The sequence below is a fragment of the Cebus imitator genome, unplaced genomic scaffold (genome assembly GCF_001604975.1).
Source record: "Cebus imitator isolate Cc_AM_T3 unplaced genomic scaffold, Cebus_imitator-1.0 Scaffold53, whole genome shotgun sequence".
NCBI lineage: Eukaryota > Metazoa > Chordata > Mammalia > Primates > Cebidae > Cebus > Cebus imitator.
The window spans coordinates 7,280,400-7,289,813 of NW_016107368.1; the positions used below are offsets into that span (position 1 = coordinate 7,280,400).

At 48.5% G+C, this 9,414-nt stretch overlaps 1 long non-coding RNA gene across 1 annotated transcript; it reads right to left on the reverse strand.

Annotated features, from left to right (window-relative positions):
- Positions 1-1,884: 1,884 nt before the first annotated feature.
- LOC108304171 lies at positions 1,885-4,106 on the reverse strand. The gene is made up of 2 exons (XR_001825146.2): positions 4,002-4,106; positions 1,885-2,769 (listed from the first exon to the last, which is right to left on the reverse strand). It is a non-coding gene; the product is annotated as an uncharacterized LOC108304171 (long non-coding RNA).
- Between the last annotated feature and the right edge of the window lie 5,308 nt (positions 4,107-9,414).

A 9,414-nucleotide genomic window follows, 5' to 3' on the forward strand; every position in this document is an offset into this window, starting at 1 on the left:
CTGGGATAAAGACACCCTTACTAGTCAAATGGACTCAGCACTTGGACTCTTTGCTTGCAAATTCCTGAAACTCCAGCCACTACCCAGGTTGGTCTGGCATTGTGGCCTTCAGGCTGGGGCAACTGGTCCAAAGCCTTTCTTAGCCTTCTCTCTGGCACTTGTGGCCTCCAGCAAAAGAAAAATTAGGACGGTGTTCTTTGCATGAGGATAGAGTTTCACATGCTCTGATCTCTTCAGAGAGGCACCACTCCACAGATAAAAAACAGCCAGCCCAAAATTTGGCAGCTGGCCCCTCTGTCAATCCAGGTTCTGGGGTCTGGGTCTTAAAACACGGCACCTGTTGCAAGTAAGCAGTTGCAATGGGTCTGCAGCTGTGGGTGCTGGTATGCAGCCAGCTCATAGCAACAACACAGCAGTCCTTGTCAGTCTGACACATGAGGATGGGATAAAAATGCATTTTGTCACAGCTCCTGCTGCCCCCACAGAAAGAAACGCTGCACAATTTACCAGGATCACTACAAGTCATCATAGAGAAACACTCGTTTGACCGGGTTGGTTAGCCTCTTGGACACCTTTCTACTGGGTTTCTATGGTTACCATGTTCATTATTTTTGTGGAACAAAACACCAATTCACAACCTCCAAACCACAATCTCCATCAGATGCTGCAAACCCAACCCCCCGCCCTTTCTGCTTTCCTCTGGCATCAGTAGCCAGGATGATAGGACTGTGCCCTGGAATGAAACCACTAAGTATTTCGGCACTTCACATCTGTCCCTTCTAGGGAGAAGGCTGCAAGCACAGAGAGAGGCAGGGATCCCAGGATCGAGGCGGCAGGGGAGAGACAAGGGGTCGATATCGCACCCAAATCAATGGTAATACTTATATGTTCATCTTGGCTTGGGATCCGGAGTAATTATTTTTATCCTAGCTACCATTATTGATACGTTGGCTAGATTGCTTTTCAAATGAAACAGTTTTAGTAGTGAATTACTTCTATAAAATAATTTTCAAACCAGTTCTGTGCATGTCGTGATCACATTCAGGACAACACTGCATACAGAGACTGTAAATCCCTGAAAAGATTTGGAGTGTGTATTGTTATCCACGTCTCATCTGCTACTTGAATGCAGACGTGGAAAATCTTGGGCAGTGGCCCCTTTCTCAGAAAGAACCAAATGGTACCGCCCTGCTGAAAATGATCCCGGCAGCAGCCCCCCAGGCTCCTGGTTAATTCAGAACACTAAATGACATCCCAGCTTCCAGAATGGCAGGGGCTCTGCTCTGCTGCCTAGGGCCCTCCACCGGGTGTCCCTTCTGTGGCTCCCGCTTTGTCAGAGACTTGCTGTGTAAAACGGAACATTCAGCCTTGACATCCTCACAAAGCACTCTCCTTGGTACTGTTCCTCTTATTTTATTAATATGAACACTAAAAGGGCACTGTCTTTTAAACTAAGTTGTTCTCTCTCCCCTGTGTCTTTAGTTCTATATAGGAAAAATGGCATACTTTATTATGCTCTGAAGTCTCTGTTTTAGTTTACTCTGGCAAAGCTGTGGCTCAGAGTGAAAGTTGGCAAGTCACCCAGCCATAACACCTAGTGTCTATACCAGCAGGGCAGGGGTGAAATTGTTATATTTGAGTGAGTTTAAAGAGAAGCAATTTTCTCACTGGGGCCTCCAAATGTCATATTTGAGCGAGTTTAAACAGAAGCATCATGCACTGAGTTTGTGGAGAGTCCACCTTTATGCCGGAGTCCAAGAGTCAACTAGAGCTCAAACCTCTCGGCCAAGAAGAAAGGGTGGTCAACATTTTTACACCAGTTTAGGGTCAGGGGTGGTAAGCAGATTATTATAGAAGCAGAAGGATTAGGTTAGGGGAGAAGTGGGGGCCTAACAAAAAGTTTTACTTAAAATTGTTTTTTGACTCAGGATGTGGAGTAACAATATTAAATAACAACTACACAGTTACAAATACAGGATGTACGGAGCTGGTTGGCCCTATTTTTCAAAAAATTAATTACAAAAACACCAAATGTCTCAGACCACAAACTTTCAAAACAAAATGCCCTACATAACTCAAGGTGAACAAAATAAAATTAACAAAATTATTTAAAATATATTCATTATAGCCAAACTAGAATATTTCAAAATAATCCAGGGTTTGTACCCAACTCTCTTCTGACATGATGGATGGTTGGCCTGGGGCCTGACGATAACAGGAGCTACAACAAGCAGGAGTATTACGAGATGAAGGGAGATTTGGGCCGACGTTTGATCTTTGAAGGTCAGCCTTCCTGCGTACAAGGCAGAAGTCAAGCTGACGTCTCCTGGTTTTGAGCAAGCGTGTTCCAGGAAGTTGATTTGTTATTTTGGCAAGTGGCTCTTTATCACGATGCATTTGGGGGAGTTGGGGGTCAGGTTTCCTGTTGCAGGGAGTTCTGATAATTCCTGGTATTTGCATAAATAGGCCTTTAAACACTGATGAAAAATGTAATGTGGGAAGGTGAATTGCAACGCTATGTGGTTGAAAACTCAACAAAAAGAATACACAGAGATACAAAGTTCGGGGGAATGCAGTCTGTATACTACAAGGTCTTTGAATCCGTGCATGGAAATTTATTGTCTCCATTTTTCTTCCACACCGAACACTTAAAGGTCAAAAGCCAGGAGAGGCAACTTTGATGCTGAGAGATGAGATCTCCATGACATCATACTGAAATGGTTCGGATTTATCCTCCAGTCGCAAATCAGACTCGTGCATTACTTCTTTCTGAAAAACAAATTTAAAAACACCATTTATTTCTTATCATTTATACAAAAATCTTTACGAAAATGATTAAAGAAGGTAATGGAAACACAACTCCCCTGTTGACAAGGACAGAGCAAAGAGATTCCATAAAAGCCAGTTCCCTTCTCCGCCTTCCTTTTGAAAACCAAACCAAACAAAAATATCTGGCTGCAATGATGGTGAAATAGCAGAAAATTATTTACCTTCAAAATTGCAGACAAAATAACCTCCCCTCACAGTTCAAAGAAATGAACTTGTAAATATTGTGACTTATTAAAATAACAAGACTACAACTGACTTCACCTCCACAAAAAAAAATCAAAACAACACTCGCTTAACCTCCACGAGAACCCTGAGAAGTTGGCAATGCAAAGGACAGCTCTTTTTGCAGGAGCAGGCAGGGAGAAGGAGACTTTGCCTCATGCATGTTTACATGAGGCTTAAAATAGATTTTGAGTGCCTGATGCTGCCCAGCGCATTAGTGTGGCTCCAATGCCAGCCTTCCCAGCAGCCAGTGGACTCCGACCTTGACCCTTGCACCGGTGCCAGGCAGGCCCCACAAGCATGTGCCAAGGAGGTGGTCCACAGCGCTCCCTCCTCAGGGACCCAGCACCAGAATTGGACCTTCATCTGGCTGTCCCCAGTCACTCCCAGCTCCTTCTTAGGCATTTTCACTTTCTGGGCAGAAGGACAGGTGGGCTGTCTCTTTAGTCTCAGCACCCAGCTGTCTCTGCCAAGCATGGAAAGTGAAAGCTTGCTGCTGAGAACCACTCGGACCTACAGGAAGAAACCCTGAGGTTTCCGTAACCGCAGGCCCTTGACCGGAAAGTGGGGACTGAGCCTGAGTATCTCCTACCCCTGCCCCGGTGTGCACTTCCTTGGGGCAGAGGGGGCATCTCAGTCTTGCCCCTCTCCTGGGGAGGGGGAGGGCTCCACATGGCCCAGAAGTGCTGAGGGACGAGCTCAAGCTCCTTTTGCCCCAACACTTCTCACCAGAAAACTCAAAGCCTGCAGCGGCTACCCCTCGGCCAGCTCCTGTGCACAGGTCGGGAAATCAGAGCCACTGTCAGGCAGGACGGGCCACACGTTCTCCAGCAGTTTCCAGGTCAGAGCCTTCTCAGAGCTGAGGCCTGGTAAACCCGCAGTAAGGAAAGTGTATGGAAGCCTGGGCTGCTCCCCCTTCGGAGGGAGAGGGGAGGAGAAGGGCTGCTCACCCTGGTTCCACCTGGAGCACTGGGACCAGTTCTAGTCCAGGGACTAGACCTGCCAGTCATCAAGTCACAGCTCAGCACGGCCTGGCAGGGCCAGCAAGCCACTGGGCGAACCGGTTATGTCAGCAGGGCCCAGCAACAAAACCTCCCAACTCAGGTGAAAGAGAGAGAGTACTTGTCTCTAATGTCTCTGTGTGTGTACATACAACACGCACACACAGACACATAGGTACATATATATACAAGTATGTATTTAACAGTAAATGTGGAACATTTATTGCTAAGGGTACCACAAGTACAGGAAGCTGCATATAGCAAACGTGAAGCTTACTGAAGTCCTATAAGGCAACACGCTTGTAACCCCCAGAGACCACTGTAGGACCTTCCCACTCCCTTACAGAACCCTACTCCCGAATCTCTCCTCCCTCACAGGGCACTGCTGGGCTGAGTCTTATGGCCATTAGTTCTCTAGTTTTCTTTGTCATTGTATTACCCAAGTGAGATTCCTCCACAATGGAGCTGGGTGTTGTCTTTTATCTTTGGCTATGCCATATAAGTCATAAGTGCCTACACCCGATGTAGACATGGATATACACATATACACATGAGCATATGCACGAGCATGTAAGCAGATGCCATAGCCTGCTTAGAACAGAATCCACACTCCCTTGTCCTTCAGGCTAAGGCCTTGCTATTTGGAATGCCATTTGTTGGATAAACAATAGACAAGTATAAATTAATACTATACTTTAAAAAAAGAAAACTGCATGTGGGGCCTCAAGCCTGAGCCCTTAGAACAATTCCCCGAGTGAGTATGAAGCCACCCTCAGAGCCAGGAGGCCTCCATCTGTGTCTCCACCACTCCCTCTGCAGCTCCATGCTGGGTGACCCAGGGACCCCAGTGAAACCGTCTCTAGATCCTACCAGATTCCCAGCTTCTTGAGGAAAGAGGCTGGCAGGGCTCAGCACATTGGCCACAAAGCGCAGTCAGAGAAGGAATCCAGGGTGGCATAGGCCAACTCATACCTCCTTGATAGGGTCAATAGCCAAATGTGTGTGAATTTTGGGACCAGCTGTTACACACAGCAATTATTAAAAATTAAAATGGGTCAGGTGTGGTGGTTCACACCTGTAATCCCAGCACTTTGGAAGGCCAAGGCAGTCAGATCACGAGGTCAAGAGACGGAGACCACCCTGGACAACATAGTGAAACCCTGTCTCTACTAAAAACACAAAAATTAGCTGGGCGTGGTGCCGCCTGTAATCCCAGCTACTTGGGAGGCTGAGGCAGGAGAATCACATGAACCCAGGAGGCAGAGGTTACAGTGAGCCAAGATTTTGCCACTGCACTCCAGCCTGGCAGCAGAGCAAGACTCCATCCCCCGACCCCCACACCAAAAAAATATTAAAATGAATAGACTTGCAATGAAATAAATTGGATTAAAATTCAAGGTAATAACTGCCACGTTGTGTTATTATCAGTGTTCTCTAGGCTGTGTGTCTGTTTGCCTGTCTGGTGATATATGTATGTCACCAGACTTTAGGTAGTGGCTCTACACACTCTTTCCAGCTCTGTGTTTGGTGACATGGCATTGGCTTCCCATTGGTTGTCAGGGAAGATTTATACCACAGACAACAACAAATGTTACAAACCAGGTGTCCCATACATACACACAATATACATCCATCCATACGCACATACCAACCACAGATATATATACATGCCACACTTATATGCATGCACCACACAACTATACACAATACACTGCTGGCCTCCCCAAAGATCCCCAAAGATTAATAATTGGAAACCAAGCATCTTTTAAGGCAGCCTTCCGACCTGAGACCTTGGGTGGCCTCCCAAGTCTGAGAGAAGTTGAGATGTCTCATCCCCAGCACAGGGAGGTGGCTCTGGGCAGTCCCAGAACCCGATGCAGGGCTAGTGGAGACTGCAATGTGGCCACGGCTGGCCTGAGAGGGCTCAGGGCCCTCTGAGCAAGCCCTGCTCACACTCAGGGTCCTTCAGTCAGGCAACACTAGCTCGAGGTTTTCTTGGGTGATCCGTGCCCCTGGCAGCATCTGCTTCCTTGGAGGTACGGATGGTCTGCAGCACCTCCACACCTGGGACTCCACCATGAGCCCTGCCTCTGCCTTGACAGCCTGTTTTTTGAGGGGGCTCTGCCTGGTGCTGGGGATAGACAGGAAAATGCCCCTGCTCATCCATCTACCTCCTCCTGATCTCTTTCCATCCCGGACTGGCACATAGCTCCTGGAACCCTGGGAGTTTGCTGTCTTCTGTGTGTTAATGAGACAGTTGGCAGCTGGAGTCTAGACAGCTTCAGGATGGGGTCTGGTGGCCAGAAAGACCAATCATGCTGCCACTTCATCCCCCACCCAGAATGGGGGAAGGGGCTGGAGACTGAGTCAGTCACTAATGGTCAATGATGTGTCAATCACACCTTCATCATGGAAGCTCCACAAAATCCCCAAACAATGGGGTTTGGGGAGATTCCAGGGTAGTAGAAGCATCCACATGAAGTGGGGAGTTGTGTACCCAGAGAGGGCAGGGACACTCCACACTTGTTCCCCCAGTACCTTCCCCTACGCTTCCCTTCCATTTGGCCACTCCTGAGTTGTATCTCTCATAATGAAACCGTAATTGTAAGTAAAGGGCTTCCCTGTGTTCTGTGACTCATTCTAGCAGGGTGTTAAGCCTGGAGAAAGGTCACAAGAGCCCCTGATTTCATAGCTGGATGACCCTTGGACCTTGTGGCCAGTGTCTGCTGTGGGGCAGACTCGTGGGACAGAGACTTTCACCTCCAGTGTTCATGGAGTGAACTTGTTGGACACCCAGATGGCGCTGGAGAACTGGAGAACTGAGAATTGAGAACGGTCACTTGGAATGACACCAGACAAGTGCAAAGTCAGACAAAGTCCTGTGTCCTCTTTAAGGAGGCCAATGCCCCTAGTTATGCTTTAAGCCTGAATCCAAGGGTGTCTACTATGTTCTCCTTCTTGCCTGTGAAAGACAGCTTCCCCCCACCCGCCCTCCATTCCGCTACCTGGAAGGCCCCAGAACCTTTCCCTGGCATTCCTCACTACAGAGACGGTTGGATAGGTCTAGAAAGTTAAGACTTCCACAGGCCAGGTGGATCTGGGCTCACCCATCCTCTTCCTGTCCCCTGTGCCCACCCACATCTCTAGGGCCCAGACCCCAGCTCCAGAGCCTCTTCTCACAAATACACCATGCCCAGCTGTCATACCTGGGACCCCACGGTGCTATATGCTTCCTGCTGCGTCTCCAGCAGCCTCTGCTCCACCACTGCCACCTGGGAAATTTGCAAGTGCATTCAGACCAGAGGCATTGGCAGCAGGGAGGCAGGCCCAGGGCAGAGACAACAGCCAAACCCTGATGTCGACATGCAAAAGATGCCACACCTCCAGGGACATCCAACGGGCAGCCAAAGATGCTGGAAATGAAACACAGAACAAAGAATCAAGACCAAAGCAGAACGAAGCAGTGGTGTGTGAGTCTAGGGGGCCATCCTGCAGAAGGGTGAGGCAGTCACTGACACCGTGGGGACGGAGGCACAGCCACAGTGTCAGATGTCTGTGCCTTTGCCTCATCCTCTGTGATGCGCCGATAACACACACATTCAAAATATGCCTTCTGCCCTCTCAGTGACTCTCTAACCCCGATAGGCAGGCTTGAAGATGCTTTCAGTCCCTGGGTATGTTTGCAGACAGAAGTAGACAGACATTGATCCTGGAAAAGATAATCATCTGGTATTTGAATGTTTCCGAAATGGCTTGTTTTTGTCTGAAATGACATAGCTGCCCCTACCGGTTTCGTCCACCCTGTATGTCCTGTTCCTTTCACTCTGGAAACACAACAAATGGTGCGTAAACAAGCTGGGCAGCTCTCTGCACAGTGTTCTTTGAGCCTGGTCCACACGGAGTGGCTCCCACAGCTGATGCAGGGTCCATAGCTATGGATCCTGGACAACATGCCACATGTTGCAGGAGGATTGTAGCAAGGTTTCCCCATACCCAGGAGATCTGTGAGGCTAATGAGAGGTCTCCAGGGGAGGCCAGGAGGCCTGAAGCTACTCCCAGGGTCAGCCAGCCAGTGCTGTGGGAGGCCTCTCCAGGCAGGCAGGGCCAGATGGATCCATGGAGCCCTTGTATATTTCTTAGCATTCCAACCGGATCCCTCAGAAGTCAGTTGCAGAGGACACATAGAAATCAGCCCGTGTTTCACAGAGCACTGATCCAGCTCTCCGCATAAGGCAGTGGTTTTTAGACAGGTGCACAAGGGGCCGTGAGAGGTGATTGCTAGAATACAGATTACCGGCCGCTACCCCAGAGATTCAGACTTGATGACTCTGGAGTGGGTCCCTCCCTATTCATTCCCGGCTCCACCACTGACCTGCGTGTTTCTGTGTAACCTCTGTGCCCCTGAGGTCATCTGAATGAGGGGCACTGTCTGGATCATAGGATACTAAGGTCCTTTTAAAAATCTATTTTCCAGGTGCTGTGATGGTTCAGTAATGTAGTATCTTGGGCCTGGTGCGCAGTATGTGGTCAGAACGCATTGCTTTTGTTAGCAGGATGAGATGTCACATGCTTCTTGGATTCCAGGGATTCTTTCCTCTATCTGTCTACAACTGTCGTCCTTAACCTGGTTATTGGATTGGTCCCATACATGGATTTTGGGAGAAATTCTGTTGAGACAGTGTCCTTACAGTTCCTGTCTCCCAGCAACAAACCTGGCCCTCTGCCCCTCACCCACAGTGATAAAGCCTAATCTTCCCTTTGCCCTGTCAGGCCACCTTTGGGGAAGAATTTCACAATTCTAGTGGGACAACAGGGGCCCCTTCACAAGATAGTTATGTAATAGAGCTCCTATTTGCAAACAACCTTCTCCCTAGCTGACTTAAGCAGGAAAGAAATTTACAAAATGACATTAGAAAGCTTCTATCTCAGGAGGGCTGGAGGATCACATGAAGAGGCTCTGGGCCCTGGTGACACAGGTGGTTCAAGTAAGGGACACTCCCTTTTGGCCTCTGCCACTGCTGCCCCTGAGTTTCTCACTCCCCTGCTGGTGGCAGGATTCTGCCTCCCAGGGTGTCAGGCAATTTGGACTGGCAGCTTACAGTGACCATATGGGTTATATACCCCAAGAAAAGTGGGGTGCTATTGCTACAGAAAAGAGGCAGAGGTGCTGAGGACACACATAGACACATTTGCACACTCTCATACACATGCATGCACACACACATACACAATCATACACCCTTAATCACATGCACGGTCGTACACTCATGCACATATCATATACACACAATCACTCACTCCTACTCACACACATACCTATGCACACTCATACATATGCTCAAGCACTCCCTTACACACTCAC